Below are 24,533 nucleotides of genomic sequence, written 5' to 3'. Positions count from 1 at the left end.
TTATAGTAAATTGTAAAGTCCAATAGTGTGTTGCCTCTAGGTTTGTTCTTTTGCTCAGAATTGCTTTAGGTATTTGGAGTTTCTTATGGTTCCATATAAATTTGGGGATTTTTTTCTCCTTCTGTGAAGAATGTCATTGATATTTTGATAAGATTGCACTGAATTTATAAATTGATTTTGATAGTGTTGCCATTTTAACAATAATTCTTCTAATTCATGAGCATGTAGTATCTTTTCATTTTTCTCTGATGAAAAAGAGCTCAACATCACTAATCATTAAAGAAATGTAAATCGATACCACAAGAAAATACCATCTCACTCCAGTTAAAATGGCTTGTATCAAAAAGACAGGCAATAACAGATACTGATGAGGAGAAGGAAAAAGGGGAATCCTTGTACATTCTTGGTAGAAATGTAAATTAGCAAAGCTGCTATGGTAAATAGTAAATTCCATCGGAATTTTTGTATCTGTGTTCATCAGGAATGTTGGCCTGTAATTTTCCTTTTTTTTTTTGAAGAAATTCTATTTCATCTGAATGTTATAGTTTTTCTTGTATAGATCTTTCACTTCTTTAGTTAGATTGATTCGTACATATATTTCTGTAGGTATTTTTAATGTGATTACCATATTGATTTCTTTTTCAAATTGTTCACTATTGGTGTGTACAAATGCTACTGTTTTGTGTGTGTGTTTGTTTTGTATCCTACAACACTACTGAATTTATCAGTTTTCACAGGTTTTTTTTTTTTTTTTTTTTTTTTTTGGCTGGAATTTTTAGGTTTTTCTAGAAGATCATTTCATCTGCAAACCAGGCTAATTTGGCTTCTTCCTTTTCAATTTAGATACCCCTTATTTCCTTTTCTTGCCTAGTTGCTCTAGGATTATGTTGAATAAAAGTGGTGAAAAGTGAGCTTCCTTGTCTCCTTCCACTATTTAAAGGAAAGGCCTTCAATTTCTCCCCATTTAAAATGATATTAACCATGGGTTCATCATATATGACCTCTATTATTTTGATGTATGTTCCTTGTCTTTCCTTTCTGATGAGGAATTTTATGATAAAGTATGTTGAATTTTATCAAATGCATTTTTATGGCATCTATTGAAATAGATATATGGTTTTTGTTCTTGGTTCTGTTAAGGGATATATTATGTTTATTTATTGATTTGCACATATTGAAATATCCTTGCATCTCTGGGATGAATCCCACTTGATCACTTTGAGTAATCTTTTTTATATGCTGTTGAATTTGTCTTGCTAGTATTTTGTTGAGAATTTTTGTATCTATGCTCATCAGGGACATTGGCCTGTAGTATTCTTTGGTAGTTGAGTCCTTGTCTGGTTTTGGTATCAGAGTAATGCTGGTCTTTTCAAATGAGTTTGGAAGTATCCTTTCCTTTTCAATTATTTTGGTAAATTTGAGGTAGAATTGGTATTGGTTCTTTAAATTTTTTGTAGAATTAATTAGTGAATCCACCAGGTACTGGGTTTTTCTTTGAGATTTTAAAATCAGTCTTAAATTTTCTCTTTGTTGGGGTTCAGGTTTTCTGTTTCTTCCTGGTTCAATGTTGGTAGGTTGTATGCATTCAGGAATTCATTCATTTCTTCTAGGTTTTCAAGTTTGTTAGCATACAGTTGTTCCACATAATCTCTTAATCTCTTATCATGATTCTTTGTTTTTCTGAGGTCTCAGTTGTTCATGTTTCCTTTTTTGTTTCTAATTTTAATTATTTGTATGTGTCTTTTTTTTTCTTAGTCTACATAAGGGTTTATCTATTTTGTTTATCTTTTTAGAATAACTACTTTTCATTTTATTGATCTTTTCTTTGGAGAAGACAAGATGTTTATTGGTACTTCTCCTTGTACCTCAATTTATGAAATTCTAAATTGCCTTGCTAATGTGAAAGATTAATTTATTGGTTTCTCTGACAATATGATATAATTTATTTAAATCTAAATTGTGCAAAGACATCCATCCTTCAACGAACTTTTAAAATGAAGTATTTCGAGATCCAGTGTTACTAGATACAAAGGATATGTTTCTTACCAATATTTTAATAATGGTTGAATGAAATAATGTCATTTAATTTTGATGTTTTATGTAAGACATTTCAATTCAGATATGCCAAAACATTTGAAGAAAAAAATTAATGCAGGAAAAATACTCCAAACATAACTGACATACATAAAACCAATTTTAACTGTGTAAATATCATGTTTAATAGTTTACAAAAGCAATGGTCATGTGAAAGAAACAGTAATGTAATTAAATTTTCACTAATTTAGGAGGATAATGTCTATAGTATTGAAATCTTTGTCTAAAAAAAGCTCAGTACCAAGTAAAATTAAGTAAGTGTAAAATTATCTCAAATATCGTAATACTGTCTGCAAAGTAAAAAGTGATTAACTCTGCATATAATTTTCATTTTTAAATTCTGATTCATAACGTTTAGTAAAATTTTCCCATGCAACACATACATATACCGTCATGCAATGTAATATTTATTCAAAAACTTAGACAGATTCATTTTTATTCCTTGAGGCAGAGAAGTGAATTATTTGAACTAAAAAAAAAAAAAATGTGTTCCTCTATGAGGAATGTTTAACTCCATGTCTGCGAGGGTGTTTCTGTTTAAATTATATCACTATGGTTAAATATTTATAAATATCATGGTAATTGTGAAAGACAAAATTCATACTTACTTGTTTCCTTGATATCTCTCTTTGTACCCTTATATATAAAATTCTAAAAAGCCTCACAGATATTAGAGATTGATTTATTAGTTTCTCTGCCAAACCTGAGTTTATAATTTATTAAAATTGAAATCAATATTAGTATATATTCCTTTGTTGTATATTAGAGATCAGTAATTGTCTGTGAGAATATAGTTTTTACTCTTAGGATTATTATACATACAGTGAATCATAATCATAATTAGATGCAGGAGATTGTGTAGTTTAAATTTTATATATTTGGCTGCATTAGTTAAAAGGCACTGGGATTATTTTGTTCAGATACTTTAGGAAAATATCACAGATGGTTACTTTGGAGGATAATAACTGAGTAGTCACAGTGTGAAGATAATCAGAATAATAGTAATAGAAACTGCAAGGGTTCTCCTATAAAGGAAGAGTATAAGGGTCTGCCCGGAGAACACACTTAGCCAGAGTGCCCTGGGAAGGCTCCCTAACTACACAAAAGGTACACACTTATGAAATTACATAATTACTGAAATAAGGTGACAGCAAATTCAGAAGAGAAATGAATTGTATTCTATGACAGTATGCATGTAAAGTTGAATATCCTATCCAAAAGGGAAAGGTTGCTTCCTTATATTAATTAGAGCATCAGTAGCATTTAGGGTATTCTTTTTCTTTTTATTCTTGATGATTTGCTATTTTTTTCTTTCTGATATACACTATGATTTGTCTAACATGCAAAGATTATACAGTTTCCTAGCTCTTTGAGTAGGAATTGTTTATATCATTTTACAATTTAAATTACAATTGACAGCTGCTAAATTACATAGATGTATCTTGAACAAAATGCTCCTTGAAATAAATGACACACTTAGATGCATTTCTTTTTCAATACAAACTTACGTTTTATAGTAATTTTCTTATAATATCTATTATACTTGAGCAAGTAGAAATGCCATTTATTATAATACTAGAAATTCTTGTATCTTGCAAAACACTTATATATTGATAAAAGTGTCATAGTTGTCTATTACTTCTATTTTAATCTCTCTATTCTAGCAAAAGGCTAAGTCCAAAATTTGTGCTCAGTTAACTACTAGACCTTTTTGTTCATAGGTAAAATTTATAAATTGTAATTCTGTTTTACTTTAGAAAACAAGTTTCTCAATGTCTATGATTAATTGCATTATACTTCTCTTAAAATAAGTTTTTATAACATAGATATATAATACATTATTAATATTTTACTAGAGCTTGAGTGGAAAACTGAAGTCATTATATTGTTTAAATATTGTTTTTATAGTCTTGACTAACTGACATCTTGTCATTATCACAATTACAATAGTAACAGTAAAATTTTGCACAATACTCCAATTTGTACTTTCAACTGTAATTATTCCGGTGGTTTAATAGGTTTTACTACCTCTCCTTGAACTGAAATAGAAACTCATTAATAAGACGTTAGCTATGATTAATTAGAAACCTCTTGAAAATCATCTTTTGAAGACAGCTAAATTGTCTTCATTTTTCCCCAAGATAAAGTTTTATAATAATGTATATATTTTTTCCATTCCATGGCAATTCATGGTTTAGAAAGTTAGTTTTCTTGTTTTAATATCATTCAATTTACAGCTAAAAAGAAAAAGTTCAATTTGGTTTTATATATGTGTACATATATGTGTATTCAAATACACACACACACACACACACACACACACACACACCCCTTTATGTAGAAGAAACTCACTTAAGCTAATGTTCTGTTAACTTGCCAGAATATCTGAGAGCAAAGAATGTCCAGTGCTCCCTAGAACTTTTCACAAAGTCATTTACTGGAATAGGGTCTTTAGGAAATGTGTTAACAATGCTAAAGAAAAAGTGTAAACAGCAAATCCTCTCTCAAATCTCTGCCTATGCTTATATTCATATAGTCACAAATTAGAAGAATTCAGTTGTCTTTCTCATGATTTGTCTTAAATAATTTTATCTAAATTTAAATGTAAAGCCCTTTTAAATTACTTTCAAGCTCTTCTGTTTTTCACAATTATGGTGGCATTATAGTAAATTCATGAAACTTAAGTGGAGAATACATTCTAAAAGTTAATTACTGTGTTTTGCTTTACATGAAACCAAAAGTTGTGCATGCTTTGGTTACTATGTAATGGCAATTCGGTGATGAAGAAGATAATTATACAAATCAACTGCACCAGATCTCAAAGTCTGGATTGAATTATTTTTCTAGATACAATACCATGCAAATACAAACATATCAGGTTTGTCAGGTATGATATTGAAAAAAAAAAAAAAAAAACAAGAAAACAAAAGATAAAAATTAGAGATTGTCCAAACATTTTGGGAGAGAATAAAGCATGTTTCTTGGATGGATCACATATTATAGTTCAAGGTAATTTGTCCCAATGCCTAAAATAACATTTAAAAAATTTTATTTGTAAGTATTCTTGACAAAATTGTCAAAATAAAAATATACCTCACACTAAAGACAAGAACTCAAATTGTGTGTCCTCATTTAATCTTAATATGTATGTTAATCATTTAACATTCACCTCATCATCTGGCTAAGCTTTTTAAAAAGGGCTAACTGAGAGAATAAAAGAAAATATGAGACAAATTTCTGGAAAGCATTGTATTAGATGAACCCAATCTTGCTTTTTTTTTGAAACAAACTGTATCTTAGACTTTTCTTAGTGAGACTTTCCAAGCATTTCATGTTGGAAAGCTGACTTTATAAAGGCAGGTGTTTAGACATTTAAAATATGGTCAGGAAGAGATGTGGGTAAATCACTGACTAATTTGTCTCTCAGGTTTTTCTGTAAAATCAGGATATTAAGTAAAATTATCTTACATTTCTGCCATTACCCTTCCAGTTATGGAGCAGACCAATTGAGTAGCTCTAGGAAATCCAAATTGTTTCTCAGTTTTCTCACTTGCAAATCTCTGTTCCATTAACGTAAAACCCTTTCTGAAGATAATTATGGTTAAATAGATGTTAACAAGTTTTTATGCCTAAAGATGTGATAGGAAATGATTACAAAATGATTTTCTGTAATTTTAAAGTAAATTTTATAGGTTAATTATGCTTCTTTAACTTTTTAATATAAAATAATAACTCCAAATAAATTTTTCCATTTTACTCAGCAAATTTCATGCTATTTAATAACAGCCATATTCTGTTTGTTATACTAGTATCTCCATTTGCCCCCAAAATAATATATCAAGAAATACATTGATAGAAGAACCATGTATTTCTTCAACAAGAACAATGATTTATTGTTTGCGTCAACTTTTTACTATCTATAATCCCTTAATTTCCCATCTACGTTTCTCATGCAAATTAGATTTAATTTCCAATAGTTTATTTTGAGGCCAGAACTCTCCCCTGTATTTCAGATTCATATGTCCAAAAACCTATTTAACATATCCAATTAAATATTTAATGTATATCCTATATTTAATATAACCACAACTGTCAAAATCTTCACCTGTATTAGCCACTATTTTACTAAGATAATTCCCTCTTTGAAGTTGTTCAATCTAATAAATTTAGACCCATGAATAATTTTTCTTAAGCATTCAATAATCAATCAATCTCTGAGGGAATCTTGTTAATGTAAAACTACCTACAGTCTATTTTTTTCTCTACATCTCCATCATCCCCATGTTTCAAAATACCATCATCTTATTTAGATGATGTCATATTTTTCTACTTTCATACTGGCCCACCTCAATCTATTATCAACAAAGAAACCAAGTTGCTGAATATATTCTTTAATCAGTGTTCTCCACTTTTCATCTCACTAAAAGTAAAATCCAAGATTATTACAATAACCCATAAGTTCCTCTCCACAATCTGACATACCCCATGTCTCATTTCCTCTCTACCCTCACGCTGCTTTTCAAATTTCCCAGATTTGCTTCCCGATACTCATTTCCTATGAGTGCGGTGTTCTTTCTGAAAGCCATGACTCACCAATTTAACTTTTTCACAATTTTGCTCAAATGTTTTCTCAAATTGGTGCCTTCCTTAATCATATTACTAAAAATATTCCAAGCACTCCCTGTTTTACTTCTCTGCTTAATTTTCCTCCTTAAATCATCTAATATCCTGTACATTTTTACTAAAACATATTTTATTTTTTCTTTCACCTACTAGAATATAAATTCTATGAGACTAGAAATTTTTGACTATCTTGTTTGCTCTCTCATGCAAGAAACCAAGATCATTGCTGGGCACTGAAATAAAGGAAGATTATTCCAATTATTTTTCTTTTAAAAGTTTTCTGTTGACTATTAGAACTGCAAAATTCATCTCAATAATTAAGAGTCTATGGAAATTAAAAATATATTTATATTGCTTTTTCTTCTTAGTCACTTAGAATAATTTCTAATATAACAAAATCATTTCAAATGTATACGAGAATATGGATATTCTTTCTTGAGCAGCCTACAAACAAATAGAAAAATCACAGTTTGAAAACATATGAGTTGTTTGGTTGTTTTTTAATATTCATTCTTAAAAGACATTACATTGTTCAACTCCTTATGAGCGAGAATATGCGGTGTTTGGTTTTCTGTTCTTGCATTAGTTTGCAGAGAGTGATGGCATCTAGCTTCATCCATGTAACTGCAGAGGACATGAACTCATCATTTTTAATGGCTGCATGGTATTCAATGGTATATATGTGGCACATTTTCTTTATCAAGTCTATCATTGATGGGCATTTGTGTTGGTTTCAAGTCTTTGCTATTGTGAACAGTGCTGCAATAAGCATATTTGTGCATGTGTCTTATAGCAGAATGATTTATAATCCTTTGGGTATATACCCAGTAATGGGATTGCTGGGTCAAATGGTATTTCTAGTTCTAGATCCTTGAGAAATCTCCACATGGTCTTCCACGATGATTGAACTAATTTACACTCCCATTAACACTGTAAAAGCATTTCTGTTTCTCCACATCCTCTCCAGCTTCCATTGTTTCCTGACTTTTTAATGATAGATATTCTAAATGGCCTAAGATGGTATCTCATTGTGGTTTTGATTTGCATTTCTCTAATGACTAGTGATGATGAATGTTTTTTCATATGTTCATTGGCCATATTTTGAGAAGTGTCTGTTCATATCCTTGGCCCACATTTTTTATGGGGTTGTTTTTTCTTTTAAATGTGTTCCCATTCTTTGTAGATTCTGGATATTAGCCCTTTGTCAGATAGATAGATTACAAAAAATATCTTCTATTCTGTAGGTTGCCTCTTCATTCTGATGATAGTATCTTTTGCTGTGCAAAGGCTATTTAATTTAATTAGGTCCCATTTGTCTATTTTGGCTTTTGTTGCCATTGTTTTTGGTGTTTTCATCATGAATTCTTTACCCATACCTATGTCCTGAATGGTATTGCGTAAGTTTTCTTCTAGGGTTTTTAAGGCTTTAGGCTTTATGTTTAAGCCTTTAATTTGTCTTGAGTTAATTTTTTATAAGGTGTAATGAAGGGGTCCAGTTTCAGTTTTCTACATATGGCTAGCCAGTTTTCCCAACACTGTTTATTAAATAGGGAATCCTTTCCCATTGCTTGTTTTTGTCAGGTTTGTCAGATATCAAATGGTTGTAGATGTGTGGTATTATTTCTGAGTCCTCTGTTCTGTTCCATTGGCCTATATGTCTCTTTTGGTACCATTACCATGCTGTTTTGGTTATTGTAGCCTTGTAGTATAGTTTGAAGTCAGGTAGCATGATGCCTCCAGCTTTGTTCTTTTTGCTTAGGATTGTCTTGGCTAAACAGATTCCTTTTTGGTTCCATATGAAATTTAAAGTAGTTTCTTCTTTTTCTTCTTGTTCTTTTTCTAAATTTATTTATTATATTTTAAGTTCTGGGGTATGTGTGCAGATCTTTCAGGTTTGTTACAAAGGTATACATGTGCCATGGTGGTGGTTTGCTGCATCCATCACCCGGTCATCTACTTTAGGTATTTCTCTTAATTCTATCCCTCCCCAATCCCCCCACTGCTATTCCTCTCCTAGTCCCTTACTGCCTCAGGCTCCTGTGTGCGATGTTTCCTTCCCTGTATCTGTGTGTTCTGCTTATTCAGCACCCACTTATGAGTGAGAACATGTGGTGTCTGGTTTTCTGTTCTTGTGTCAGTTTGCTGAGAATGACGGTTTCCAGCTTATTCATGTCCCTGCAAAGGACATGAACTCATCCTTTTTTATGGCTGCATAATATTCCATGGTGTATGTGTGCCACATTTTCTTTATCCAGTCTATCATTGATGGGCAATGTATTTAACTCTAGATGGCTTAAAGATTTAAACATGAGACCTAACACCATAAAAACTCTAGGAGAAAACCTAGGCAATACCATTCAGGACATAGGCATGGGCAATGACTTCATAACTAAAATACCAAAAGCAATGGTAACAAAAGCCAAAATAGACAAATGGGACCTAATTAAACATAAAAGCTTCTGCAGAGCAAGAGAAACTATCATTGGAGTGAGTGGACAAGCAACAGAATAGGAAAAAAAATTTGCAATCTATACATATGACAAAGAGCTAATACCTAGAATCTACAAAGAACTTAAACAAATTTACAAGAAAAAAACAACCCCATCAAAAAGCGGGCAAAGGATATGAACAGACAGTTTTCAAAAGAAGACATTTATGCAGCCAATAAACACAGGAAAAATAGCTCATCATCACTGGTCATTAGAGAAATACAAATCAAAATCACATTGAGATATCCCCTCATGCCAGTTAGAATGGCAATCATTAAAAAATCAGGAGACAACAGATACTGGAGAGGATGTAGAGAAATAGAAATGTTTTTACAGTGTTAATGGTAGTATAAATTAGTTCAACCATTGTGGAAGATAGTGTGGCAATTCCTCAAGGATCTAGAACTAGAAATACCATTTGACTCAGCAATCCTGTTACTGGATATATACCCAAAGGTTTATAAATCATTCTACTAGAAAGATACAGGCACATGTTTGTTCATTGCAGCACTGTTCACAATAGCTAAGACTTGGAACTAATCTAAAGAAGTTTTTCTAATTCTGTGAGAAAGTAATGGTAGATTGGTGGAGATAACATACAGCATTTATTTTATGAATTAGTTTAGGCAGTATGACCATTTTCATGTTGATTCTTCCTATCCATGAACATGGAATGTTTGGAGGGATAGCATTAGGAGAAATACCTAATGTAAATGATGATTTGATGGATACATCATATCACCATGGCACGTGTATACCTGTGTAACAACCCAACACATTCTGCACATGTATCTCAGAGCTTACAGTATAATAGTAATAATAATAATAATAATAATAAACAAGCTGTAGCCCGATCACTTTCAGCACAAGATCTCAGGACCCCCTGGGGCTGTGTCATTGGTCACTGGTCCCCATATTTAGCTCTGAGTAAATCTCTTTAAATATAAAACAAAAAAAGTGTAAGAAAGCAGAACCAAATAATATGCTATTTCAAGAGGTATACATTAAATAAGAAGATATAGTTTTATTAAATATAAAAGAATGAAAAACAATTTATCACCAAAGCACTAGTCATGAAAACAATGAAAAGGTCTATACTGATATTAGAGAAAATAAACTTCATGACACATTTTATGCCCAGAGAAAAAGAGTAACATTTCCTAATGATAAAGGATCGTATATCAAGAAAGGACAACATAATACATAAAGTAAGTATGAGCAAAACAAAAGCTAAAGAGAAACGGGCAAATTGATAATTATAGTTAGTTGGCAAATTAAACCCTCATCTGTTGGTAATATTTTCAACAGAAAATAAGAAATAATATTAAAAACTTGAACAGTACTACAACAAACCTAACCTACTTCGCATTTATAAACTTACTTTACACACAACAATTGCATAATAAGTTGTTTTCAAATTCTAAAAATTTTAACCAGTTTATCCTCTATGCTGGACCATCAAATATGTCTCAGCTAATTTTAAAGCATTAAAGTTAGTGTAATTTTTTTGGCTTCAAATCAATTAACAAAAACAACAAAAAATCTGCCAAATATCTGGAATATTCTCAAATATTTGAATATGTAAGAACCCATTTTTAAATAGAGCATGGATCAATGAAGAATTTCAAAGGAAATTGGAAGCTATGTCAAACTGAATGGTAATAAGACAACCAGTTGAAACCTAAACATTACAAAAGAACTTGTTGTAATTATTTATACTAAAAAAGTACAAGCTTAATGATCTGAACTTTTACCTTAATTAGCTAGAAAAATTAGAATTACATCTAAATGAAAAAAAGAATGCATAGTGAAAGTCAATGAAACAAAAATAGAAAAGCCCTAAAGAAAAATAGAAACAAAATTGCTATTTTAAGATTAATAAATTTGTTTAGAGTTTAGTTAGATGATCAGTGATAGAAAAGAAAGCACAAATTATCAACGTTATGAATTAAAAATGGGACAACACTGCAGGTCTTATGTAATTTAAAGATATATAAGAAATCTTATTTAAGATTTTATGTCAATTAGAAAAGACATTACTTTATTATAAAGGCATTGTAATCTTTACCCACAGATCTTGAAGAATATGATGCATGAATTCATAGGATCAGAATTGATTAATAATAAAATGCAGGTACCATATTTGTCTAGAAAACCACCTCTCATGATGACATCTCCTAACCAGTGAATATGGATATAAAAAGTCCCTGAAATTTGCTCTTGGTTAATGCACTAACAAAACACCATGGCAGAATAAATCAAATTAAACATAATTAAGAAGGCTAGTATATTCTCAGCAATCCTCCTGGAAAAGAAATATGAAGATAACCTCAAGAGGGTGAGCTAGGAGGAAGACAAGACTCAAGCCAGGATTTTGAGTTCTTGCTTTATAAAGCTGTCTGTAACATTTGCAGAAGAACGTATGATTGGTAATATTATCAGAGGATAAGCCTAAAATTCTTAAATGTCTTAAACTCATTTTTATTTGTCTTGTGTGTTACATACTCTTTGGGGAAAGAATGATGGAGATCATGTGAAATGGACCAAGGGTTTTCTCTCTGTTTCCCTAAGACACTTTTTGTCACCATTATCACAATAGGTATAGCTAGTTGGATGTTGTGCTAAACAGGTTAAAGGCTACTTATTTAATATCCATTTTAACCTTATGGGGTAGGTTTTATTATCAGGTAAATTCAGCTTAAACTACTTAACCAGAGTAAGTGATGGATTTAGGGCCAGCACTAGTCTCTTGCCCTCCTAAGCCCTCTTGAATATTATTATATATTCTTCCCATGAGAGTCCAGGAAAAGCCTGGAAAAAAGGGATCAAGGGAGAAGAGGAAGATACTTTGTGGGAAGAAGATATATGAATGGTACTTGAGTATAAATTAGTGCATAAGTGGTGGTATGAAGTCTCTCCACAATAACACAGTTTACCTCATAGGGCTTTGAAGTATTCTGAGTGTTTAAGAAAGGCATGAAAATTTGATCTAGGGTTAATTTCAGAGATGGCTATAAAAATACTATGACTATTTTTAAGCTAGACAGCTATTTGCCTTTTAATATAACGAGTAATTGATATGCATAAACATCTGTCCAGTATCAGTGAATATTTGTCTGAATTATGATTTATTGTTTTAATTGACAGATAAAATTGTATTAGTTTATTATATATAATATGTGAAAGTATACATACATTGCAGGATGATTGAATCTAGGTAATAGATATATGCATGACCTCACATATTCGTCATTTATGTGGTGATAACACAACTGTTTTAAATATGTTTGTCAAATTCACATTTAAAAAATAGTATTAAAATAAATTCAAAATGCCTATAATTCACAATGTAGCCATAAAAATTAAACTCATGAAGCATATCAAAGTCATTCAAATATATCCTTGTTAGCTGTTCTTAATCTGGTAAAATGTAGCCTATATTATTTTATAATTTGATTTTTTAGATGTGGTCATAATTATGCCCTATAAAGAAAGCTGCATGGTCAAAAGATATTTCAATTCCAAACTTCCACTACAGAAACAACACTGCTTCTTATCAGCCATGCCACAATTTGCAAATTACTTAAGCTTTTTGAGCTCCATTATATTCATCTAGGAAGTAGGATCAATGCTCAAAATATTTTCAGTGAATTCAGAGTAGAAGATAACAAACAAAAAGAACCATGCTCTAATTCCACTCCACATGAAGACCTAAGTTATTTCCCTCCAGAAATCACCCGTAGACTCTAGAAAAATAAATTCATACCTGCTTAGTTAACAGTGTGAGAATCTAAATTTAAAGGATTTTTGACTAGGGAAACTTTATCATAATAAAATGGTTTAATTTCCCTGAGCATGAAATATTCCCCCCAAGGAATGTATCTATTAATGGCATGCTATGATTATTTAATTGGTTCTGGGAACTGTTATACCATATTAGTCACTTTCACATTAGTGTTCCCAAAAGTGGTGAATAAGTAAGACAGTGATTGCACTTCTACATGTCCATTTTCTGCCACGAAGTTTTGCTGATGTGCAGTTTCCCACAATGTACTTCTCAGCTGACTTAGTTTAAGCTTTGTTAGTTTAATGCTTTGAAAAGCCTCATGCTCTTGCAGAAAATCTTTTGCTCTCATTACTTTTTTGTGATATTATAGACAGCAATTTCCCTGAGGAGCCTGGCAATGGATCCCAGCAGGGTTATTTACAGTGACATGGTGGCACTGTGCCAAAGGGGGGTTGTCAAAGGGTAAGCTACTTCAATGTCAATTTTAGCACTGCGGGAAATTCTGCAGTTGTAAGTAATTCTGTCTATTTTCTTTCTAGTCAGGTAACTTCTGTCAAATTAAAGCGGTGTTCGAAACTTGCAGCTCAGTTTTGCGTTTTCATTACTACATCTGCAATTTGATTGGTGTTATATATTTTCTTGCATGAATGAACATCAATTAAAGAGATGAACATTTATAGGAAATGTTTTCAACTAGAGAAGGTTGCAGTTTTTTACATGTAAACCATCTGAATTCATCTTGCAGTGATATTTTCAGAATACAAGAACATATAGATTAAATAAGTTTCATTAGTGTTTTAAATATAATAAAAGTATTTTCTTAAAATGTTCAAGCATAGATTAATATTTCATTGCTTTACGCCTATTAAAATATTAAATTAGGTAATTATATTACTAAAATAACATGTTTCAGTTATTAATATAACTTAACTCACTTATATTATTTAATTCAGCCTTCCTAATAACCCAACTACATACCATATATTGTTATAATGAAGTAACTAATCCTTAGAGATAGAAATAACAGTTCCAAATCAGTATATATATTAAGTTTATGATGGCTGTTTTTGACACCACATTTAACATTTTTTTTCTATGATATGTTGGTCCTTTCCCTACAAAAGCTCTTGAAGAACATTGAAAGAAGGCAATGGCCTTCATCTGCATTTCAACCACGAAAGCTACCATCACCCTTGTTCATATAATTATCTTGAGACAAAAAGAAATACTTACATTAATTTCCAACATCATCTCACAATTTTATTTGTGAACATTTTATATCCACTCTCAGCATTTTTCAAGAATACAATATATTGTTAACTAAAGTCCTCATGTTGTACCATAGATCTCTTGAACTTTTATTCCTCCTTTCTAGCTGTAGTTTTGTATCTGTTGATGAGCATCTTTCAAATCTCATTTCCAACCACTGCAACCTCTGGTAATTACCCTTCTACTTTCTACTTATATAAGTTAAACTCTTTTAGATTCCACATATGAGAGGGGTTATATGATGTTTGTCTTCCTGTGACTGGCTTTTTTGACTTAGCGTAATATCTTCCAAGTTCACACTTGTCACAAATGACAGAATTTCCTTGTTTTCTGTGTTTGAGTAGTATTCCATTGTGTATATATGTCACATTTTCTTCATCCATTAACCTCTTCATGGACAGAGATTGACTCCAGATCTTGGCTACTGTAAATAGTGCTGCAATAAACATGGGAGTGTGAATATCTCCTCAATACACTGGTTTTGCAACCTTGGATATATAAATACTCAGTAGTGAGACTGCTGGACCATATGATAGTTCAAATTTAAATTTATGAGAAAACGTTATACTGTTTTTCACAATGGCTGTGACTAACTTACATTTCTACAAGCAGTATGCTAGGGTTTCTTTTTCTCTATACCTTAACCAACACTTTTTTTTTTTTTTTTTGCTTTTTTATAAAAGCCATTCTAATATATATGAAGTGATAGCTCATGTGCCTTTAATATGAATTTCCATGATGATGAGTATTTTTTTCCATAGCCTTGTTTGCCATTTATATGTTTCCTTTTGAGAAATATATATTTAAATCTTTTGCTTTCATTTTAATCAGGTTGTTTGTTTTCTTGATATTGAGTTGTTTGAGTTCCTTATATATTTTAGATGTTAATCACCACAGAATTAATGGCAATGTAAGGTAATATACATGTTAACTAGCTAGATTCAGCCACCATACACTTTATATATATTTTAATATATGTTTTAAACATATCATATTGTATACAATAAATACCTCCAATTTTATCTTTCAATTGAAATATTAAAATAAAAATGTTACTGTAATGGATATAAAAATATATGAAGTGAATCATGTCACCCCAAACATCTCTTTTTCATTTTCAGTTAGTTATGAACAAAGTTACAGTCAAGGCTGATGTTTCTAGTTTTCTGCCATAGTATGCTTAATACACACTAGTTTCTCACTCATCCTTTTAATAAGCAATAGTAAAAAGTAAACAAATAAAAAACCTTTAGTGTAATATGATCATCTCTCAAAACTATTAATTATTTGAAGGAGTGTCTATGAATAGAGTATAATATTTAATAATTTTCTCATAATTCTGTATTTTAGACTCATTGATTCAGCTAAACCACATAAATCTACACTTTATTTTCTAGTTTACATTTCATAATTCCTACATTTTACCTGTGAAAAAGTCAACATTATTTGCCCATAAACTTTCGTAAAATGAAATTCAGGTTATGATTTTCTATAAATAAAATATAGAATCTTTTTTTAACCAAGGTATTCAGATTTTAACAAACAGCTAATGTAGAATATTTTAAATGTTAGTAAAATATAAATAATATTAATGTCTATTCTGTTTCATGTTATTAGGCAATATTTGCTAGTTGATAAACTTAATTTACTAATTAGAAATAAATTGGGTTTTAGAGGTCAATATACTCTCCCTTTCTTGGATGAGATTAACATTGAAAGCATAATAAATGTTACCACATATATAGGTTTACACAAAATGACTAAAACTTCACCTAAATAATTGTTTTTACCTTATGTGACTTTGTTTATAAACTTCATATCATTAGAAAACATTTTTTCTAATATTTTAGTTATTGCTTTATTTATCTGGTTTTGACTTGGGTGGTGATATTAAAGAGTTACAGTTTTCCTCAAATTAAGATAAAAATAATTTTAGGCTAAAGGAAAATGCAATTTTGGTCCCTAAAGAAGGGTTTGATGTAATGGAAAGTTAAGCTTAAATATTGTCAATAATTCAATATACTCTCAATTCTTAAAGAAAATACTAAAACAATATCAACTTAGAAAAATAAAAATATTCTAAGCTGTGAAAAGAGTTTTATAACAAATTTCTGGTATTTAATTATTCCTGAGAATTCAATATGAGAAGTTCCAAAGAGAATTAAAATATTAATGTATGAAGTTAATTAAAATTTAAAAACTCAGGTATATGTAAATGTATCTTGGTATAAAGTACTTATATTTTAATATTACTGTCCATAGTATAATTGGTTATTAGCAAATTAATGCATTGCTTGTATTACGTTGCAAGTAAACACTCTTGATAGGCACTGTAGATCTGCTAAGGATAAGATATTGTCCATGTACTGAAGGACAGCTAATAAACCTAAGTATAGGCAAAGTCAAATTGATTTAAATAAAATAGGATTTTTTTATTTCACATTACTCCTGACCATTAAATTAGAAACTGAAGTCTGACCAATTTGGTTAAAAATTTAATTGCTGCATGTCCCAGCACATCTACAACTATCAAATATTCAAAAAGCCTGACAAAAACAATGGGGAGAGGATTTTGTATTCAACAAATGGAGCTGGGATAATTAGCTAACCATGTGCAGAAAGTTGAAACTGGACCTGTTCCTTACACCATATACAAAAATTAAGATGTATTAAAAACGTAAACATAAAACTCAACACTACAAAACTTCTGGAAGACAGCCTAGGCAATATCATTCAGGACATAGACACAGACAAACATTTCATTATGAAAATGCCAAAAGAAATTGCAACAAAAGCAAAAATTGACAAATGGGATCTAACTAAACTTAAGAGCTTCTGCATAGCAAAATAAACCGTCAACAAATGAAACAGAGAACTAAAGAATGGGAGAAAAACTTTGCAAACTATGCAACTGACAAAGGTCTGATATCCAGCATCTATAAGGAATTTAAACAAATTTTAAAAAACACCGTTAAAACATGGGCAAAAGAAATGAACAGACACTTTTCATAAGAAGACATGCATGCAGCCATCAAGCATTTGAAAAGGAAGCTGAACTTCATTGACCATTAGAGAAATACAAATCAAAATTACATTCAGTTACCATCTTACATCGGTCATAATGGCTATTCTTAAAAAGTCAAAAAATAACAGATTCTGACAAGGTTTTGGAGAAAAAGGGATGCTTATGCACTTTTGCTGCAAGTGTAAACTAGTTCAACTACTGTGGAAGACAGCGAGGCAATCACTCACAGATCTAAAAACAAATACCATTCAACCTAGCAATCCCATTACTGGGTAGATGCCCGAAGAAATGCACGTTTTTCTATAAAAGAACATTTTGTAAGTGTTATGTTCATTGCAGCACTATTCACAATAGCAATAACTGGAATCAACCTAAGTACCCATCAATGATAGACTAGATAAAGAAAGTAGGGTACATTTACAACATGGAATACTATGTAGCCAAAAAAGTAAAGGAGATCACGTCCTTTGCAGGGACCTTGATGGTGCTGGAGGCCATTATCCTTAGCAAACTAACACAGGAACAGAAAACTGAACACCACATGTTCTCACTTATAAGTTGGAGGGTAAATGATTGAGAACACATAGATACATAGAGGGGAACAACAGACACTGGGGCCTCTCTGGGCGGGGAGGGAGGCGGTGTCGGGGAGGATGGAAAGAAGAAGATCAGGAACAATAATTAATGGGTAGTGGGCTTAATACCTGGATGATGAAATAATCTGTACAACACACTCACATGACACAAGTTACCAGTGTAACAAATCTGCACAGGTACCCCTGAACTCAAAAGTTAAAAAAACACACACACACACACAAACAAGCAAAAACTCTTAATGAAATAATTCTGAACTAGAGGAAATCTTTAAATACAATGCACACACACAAACGCGCGCCCACACACACACACACACACACACACACACACACACACACACACACAGTTCTGATTGAAGTTTCAAAAAGCTAACATTGTTTCCCCAATAAAATAAAATTTGGTAATGTATTTCCTGACTTTTTTCCTGGATATAGACATTAACTCTCACTGTGTGTCTATTTTCTCAAGCAACAAAGAGTTATAACTCATTGATTTTACTTTTATTTAAGAATCCTCTCATAAGGTGAAAAAATATATATATTTGTAAATCATGGGTTATAATCTAAGTTTAAATAATAAATACATTAAAAGTATTTTAAAAATACATTTTTGAATCAAAAACTTCATGACTATATAATGATAGTTATCTAATGTCATCACAACTGCATATGAAAAACTAATAAAAATTTTTTAAAAACCTGATTCTGAAAATAATGGTTTCTAAACATTGATTTATATTCAAAATGTGAATGAGATATTTTTGTGCCATTCCTGAAAATGATGAAATTTTCACACCCTGCATATTGATATCTGTTTGTTGTTTATTGGGTAGATCAATCTAATAGCAAATAATGAAAAAACATTATTATCCTTTAAGTTAGGATTTTCAGTGATGTAAACAGGCAAATTTATAAAATTTCAAACAAACTTTCTAAATGCCTAAATACTAAAAGATAGCTTGGGTATAAATCACAATGTGTGTATTACCATATGACTTGGGACCAATCTAAACCTGATGAGTACCAAAAAGGGTGAACTTCTTAGTTTTGTAAAAGATAAAAATATATGAAAATGACCCAAAAAGGAACAATTTCAAGATAAGGTTGAAAATGAATTAAAAGTGTAGTAAGAATACTTAGAATTCCTGAGGCTCTTTATCACCCTATTCCTGGATACAAATTTACTGAGCATTGAAATTATATTTCATTTCATTTTATTTATGTGAATTTTCAGAGTTCAAGATTATGCTTTACCCATATTAGAAGAGATACATATGTAAGTTGTATAACACTCCACCTAAACATGTTAATAACTCTGCTAGTTTAAAACTTTTATTATGATAGTCACAGTACTGTTCTCACACTGCAATTTCCTTCCTTTGGAGACATGAATTCAACTTTTCTAATGACTCCTTTTGTTACTTATATCAAGTCAAATTCTAATTATCCTATTTGTTTCTAAGAAATAACTTGTCTCTAATTGTATTTAGCTGGCTCTTTGCAAGTGATTGAATGGTTGAAACATCTCATAAATACTATCCTTTGGATTATATAAAATGTTTTCTGTGGTTCTATCTGTGCTATTAATTAGAGTGGAAGGAATATATCATTACTGTGATGTCTGAAACAAATTATCTAAAGTAATGTTAATTATTTATCTGCAGGAGGAAACGAGCCTAGGATGGGATAGTAAAACTTATGTTTAAGCATTTTACCAAATAGAACAACCAGTCACCTTGTTTGGCTGCAAATAATTTGTTGTGCCTTCCTGAGTTATCTACAGCCAAATATATTTTTTTCCAATTTTACTGGCTTGAAAAATAAAACTAGTAAACTGCACTGGCTACTTTTTTAATGTCCTCTTTTACCCTGTTTGAATTTTTAACATATACAAAAATTTAGTACTAAACAAGAAGTCATGAAATGAGAGATCAAAAAGTCAAGGAGATACGATTTTAGGAAGAGAATATGAGCAAATATATACAGGTTCTAAAGATATATCTTAAAGGTAAAACCTAAAATAACAAAGCAGACAACATTAGAATTACTGTGGTGTCAAGGAAGATTTATTTTTAATTACAAAAAGTTTCATAGAAAAGTTATATAGGAAATAAAATTATGTAAAAGTGGCACAGATCATATGTAGTCTTCTTAAATATGCAATGTAAATAGACGATTGTAGGACTTAATACATAATTTCATGAGGTGATTGTTTCTGTGTAAGACATGCAATTCGTAAGAAAATATGGGCATTCATGTTTAAGGCAAGTGAAAATATCAGTCTGCAGTATGAAATCCACAAGAAAGGTTGAGACCTTAGTCAGTCTGTCACTGCCTCCAAGCCTCCAACTTCCAACTGGGGTATCCTCCAGCAGAACAGAGCCCTTCTTCATGAAGCCAGACCAGGAGTCAATAAATTGTATGATAGAGTTCTAGAGAAGATGGTTGGTTTGTGGGCCGTGTTAACCCATACGAACAAGTGAGCCCCGAGTTAGATTATGACAACCTATGTGTGTCAGTTGTAACAACCCCTCATGTGTTACACAAGCCTTCCTGCACAAACAGAAGACAGCTATTGCTTCACTTGCTGTACTAGTCTGTTTTCATGTGGCTAAAAAAGACATACTGAGACTGGGTAATTTATAAAGGAAAGAGATTTAATGGATTCACAATTCCACAGGCTGGGGAGGCCTCACAATCATGGCAGAAGGCAAAGGAGAAGCAAAGGCATGTTTTACATGACAGCAGGCAAGAGACAGCATGTGCAGGGGATCTCCCCCATACGAAACCATCAGACTTTGTGAGATTTGCTATCATGAGAACAGCATGGGAAGGAACTCCCCCATGATTCAATTGCCTCCCGCTGGGTCAGGTTCCTCCCACGACACATGGGAATTATGGGAGCTACAATTCAAAATGAGATTTGAGTGTGGACACAGCCAAACCATTTCACTTGCCTTGCAGTTGTTACAGAAAATCTCTCTTGTGGCTTGTCTCCCACGCTAACCCGGAACTATGCAAAGAAGAAAATTCTGAGACATGTTGTTATTTAACGTGACAATAAAAATCTACCCCTAAATGATTTTAAATACTGCATAAAGCAAACATCAGAATGTATTGTTTTTTTCTTAACTGCAATGACCTTCACTTCCACTCTGTTTTAGCATTCTTTCATAATCATTTTAAACTGTTTCTCTTGTGAAACCACAAACTGCAGTATGCCTTTGTTTCTTCCAGCTAATGTAATACTCATATCTTCGTTGCACCTATCTTTTCATTTCCCTATATAGCTTTAATTTTTGCAAAGTGTCTTTTTGAAATAAATTGTTTATTGTTTTACTAACACTGTTTCTAGATTCAAAATATAATGCATGTCAGAGCAAGATGATAAATATATGTATATATGTATGTAAATGAATAGATACATGTATATATTAGAGTTGATGTGTGATGTGTGCATTCGAGAGTTACTGTCAAGAAATAGACTCCTGCTGCTATTATCCAGGATGTTATCTTCAAGAGGACTTACACATTACACTACAATAAGCACTATTTGGGGTTTGTTGTTTGCCATGATTAAAGAGACGTAAAATTAGTTACTACATATCTCATTGAGCTTTCAACAACTTTAAGAACTTTTTTTGGAGGACTGAAACTATGGTTTTTCAATATTCACTTCCAGCCAGACCACTTTGCCTGCAAGAAAAAATAGCTCACTCAAACCATCAACTGAAAGAGAAAGTAAAGAAGGGGTGCAGGGGTGAAAAGATGAAGTAACAGTTGTCTATAAGGAATATAGTAATTAAAAAAATGTCTAGAGAAGACTTAATCTCAAAAAAATTAAAGATTATATTCTTTGAAAATTAGAATGCTGTCTTCTCTATTCCAAAGTGCTCTTCCAAAGTGAAATATTATAACAGTCAACGTTAATTATTGCTAAAGCTGCCACTGCACATATTCATAGAACACTGTAAATTCATAAAGATTATTGAGGCTGCTCTGAATCAGCAAGTTCCTGAGGAAAGAAAACAAATTAACAAAAAAAAATTGATTTTTGAAACTATTCAGCTTTTTAAAAAAAAAATAAGTTTCTTTACAGTCTGCTATATTCATGACTTTTCTCAAAACTGTGCTTGTTCTGAAAATAAATGAAAGGTGTTGACATCTGGCACTTGTCTATGCCTGCTGTTGGATCAGAACAGGTATAATGAATAACTTGGAAGTGCTTGTCAATTGTATTTAAACTTGCTAGTTTCAACAATACGTCAAAATTTCAGATTGTCACTAAGTCATTCACAAAACTGAAATAACTATGCAGATGTTTAAAAAGCTAGATTTTGTAAATTATAAAACTTACTACACTTAAACAGAAAATAATTCTTCAATCGCTTATGACAAATGATGAGGGAGTACTTCAAAAAATAAAGTTATCTCTACTAGGAAGGACAGCTTTGCTAAAAGTTAAATATGCAATGTAACATGCTTATTGGATATATTCATGCTCAGACGACCACTTTAGGAAAATGTAATAATTTATTAAAACTTTTCAGAATATTCTCATTAACAAAGTGAAACACTATATACTAAAGCATTATTAAGTTTGGCACATACAGATCTAATTACATAATTTGTGCAAAGACTATTGATTATTCTTTTAATGCCATACTGGAGAAACAGATCTTATGGCAAGCGGCAGGACCAAATAGTTATTTAGCAAACGCAATCAGTATTTTTATCAATTATTTTGATAAAGGTGTACATGGAGGTTATTAAACAAGCAGATAAATAATAGTAATAGAATTGAACACAATTTGAAATGATTAATATTCATAATATCTCATGGATGATTAAAGGAAAAGGTGGTTTTTGTAAAGAAGTGGTTACTATAAATTTTGAAATTATATATGTGTACATATATGGTGAATTAAGTAACATATCAGTATATTTATGTGTATATACAGGACTAATACACATGTGTAAAATTAAATATAGGCTAGATACCAAAACTGGAGCAGAAACACTGCAGCGGAAATAGGTGGCAACATGAGACCAAACACTTGACCAAAATTGCAGTAGAGATTTAGCCTGAACATATGCAATAATGGGAATCAGAAAGCAGGAGCATATCCACAGAGGAATCTAACAAGTAGGCCAGCTTTCACTGAAAGAGCAAACAGGAGTAAAGTTTAATTAAATTCACATGATGTCTCATATTGCCACAATGGTTAAATTTATGGTCTGTATTAATTTATTTTAATGGGTGATAGAGTAAAATATACAAAATAATGTATCCTAATATCTGGAGGGAGCTAAGAAAATGAAGGATATCTCTCTGAAGCTTCCTAATTAGACATAAATGATAGTAATTAAGTGAAGATTGCTTGATTCCAGAAACTACAACCAATATTTTCCTCATTAGTAGTTTCACACAATTTTAAATCACCAAGTTTCCATCATACTTTGAAATTAGTGGTTTGAACACACAATATGGTTCAGAGTTGCGATTCTCAAATGAACATTTCTATATTCATCAATCAGCAATGTGAATGCCAACGGAAAACTGGGCTGAAAATCAGCACAGTGGGTCATTCTGTATTCAGATGTTTACTCAAAAAATAAGAAATATAGAATAAAATAATAGGATATGATAAACAGCTGAAATGATAGTCTCTTATTTCCAAACAGTCTTATATATAAAATAAACATTCCATAGATATTCAAGATAAAGTACATTCATTTTTTTTTTGAATTTCAGTGCTGTTCTCCTAGACCCATTATAGAGAATGAAGACATATATAATTACTCTCCTTAGCCATTTATAAATACTCCAGCAGAAGTGTTATAGAAGTATTTCTTTATGGTCTTGCATGGAATAACTCTCTCATTATAAAATTTAAATATAAAAGTTTAAGATCTTTGAAATTACTAGTAAAATAAAATTCAGAATCACATCTTAAATAAAAATAAAATATTCCCCTGGCTTATTTGTTACATTACTTCTCAACTTCAAATAAACCTATTAAATGCAGTGTTTGATATTCAGAGTCAGAATTGAAATATGTTCACCTATTTCCTTCACTGTGTCATATATACATGTGGGTACATGTGTGCATTTTGTTGATTTTTTTTTTTTTTTTTTTACAATTCATTCTAGTGTCTTCAATATCTTCACTGTGTTTTCCTCTCTCAGAGCCTCTGTAGAAACTTGACATTCACAGGGCCAATGCCATTTATTCGGGCTCAGTAAATAATCAGATAATGAATAAATGAAAATTTCCATGAAATGTTGAGTCAAAGCATAACTTTGTTCAAAATCTCCTGGCCATATATACATGCCTATTTAGCTAATTTTTTTATAATGTAATTTTATGCCAATTATTACCAGGATATTAAAATCATGAGGCCAGTTTGGAAAGTGATTTGAATGTGTTTGATTTCCCCCAAGCGATATAAATTTTGCAATATTGGCAGGCTTCATGAAAAGATTTTTACACTCATGCCCTTATTCAGATGGCATAAATAAATTACATCAATAAAGCATTTTATTAACTCTGTACACAGTAGTAATTGGTTTTGTCAATAAATTGCTGATTTTTATTGGGCATGTCATTTTTAAAAAAGCAAAAAATGCAGCCATATAGGGACCTAAG

General features: G+C 31.3%; 1 long non-coding RNA gene across 1 annotated transcript; it reads right to left on the bottom strand.

Annotated features, from left to right (window-relative positions):
- Positions 1 to 1,349: 1,349 nt before the first annotated feature.
- LOC116559971 lies at positions 1,350 to 20,558 on the bottom strand. Its single transcript, XR_004272710.1, has 3 exons — positions 20,477 to 20,558; positions 3,526 to 3,535; positions 1,350 to 1,360 (listed from the first exon to the last, which is right to left on the bottom strand). It is a non-coding gene; the product is annotated as an uncharacterized LOC116559971 (long non-coding RNA).
- Positions 20,559 to 24,533: the final 3,975 nt, after the last annotated feature.

This window comes from Sapajus apella, unplaced genomic scaffold (genome assembly GCF_009761245.1).
Source record: "Sapajus apella isolate SASKATOON/1434 unplaced genomic scaffold, GSC_monkey_1.0 scaffold25, whole genome shotgun sequence".
Lineage (NCBI taxonomy): Eukaryota > Metazoa > Chordata > Mammalia > Primates > Cebidae > Sapajus > Sapajus apella.
The sequence above is the reverse complement of the archived record's forward strand: the minus strand, read 5'-3'. Positions and strand labels throughout refer to the sequence as shown.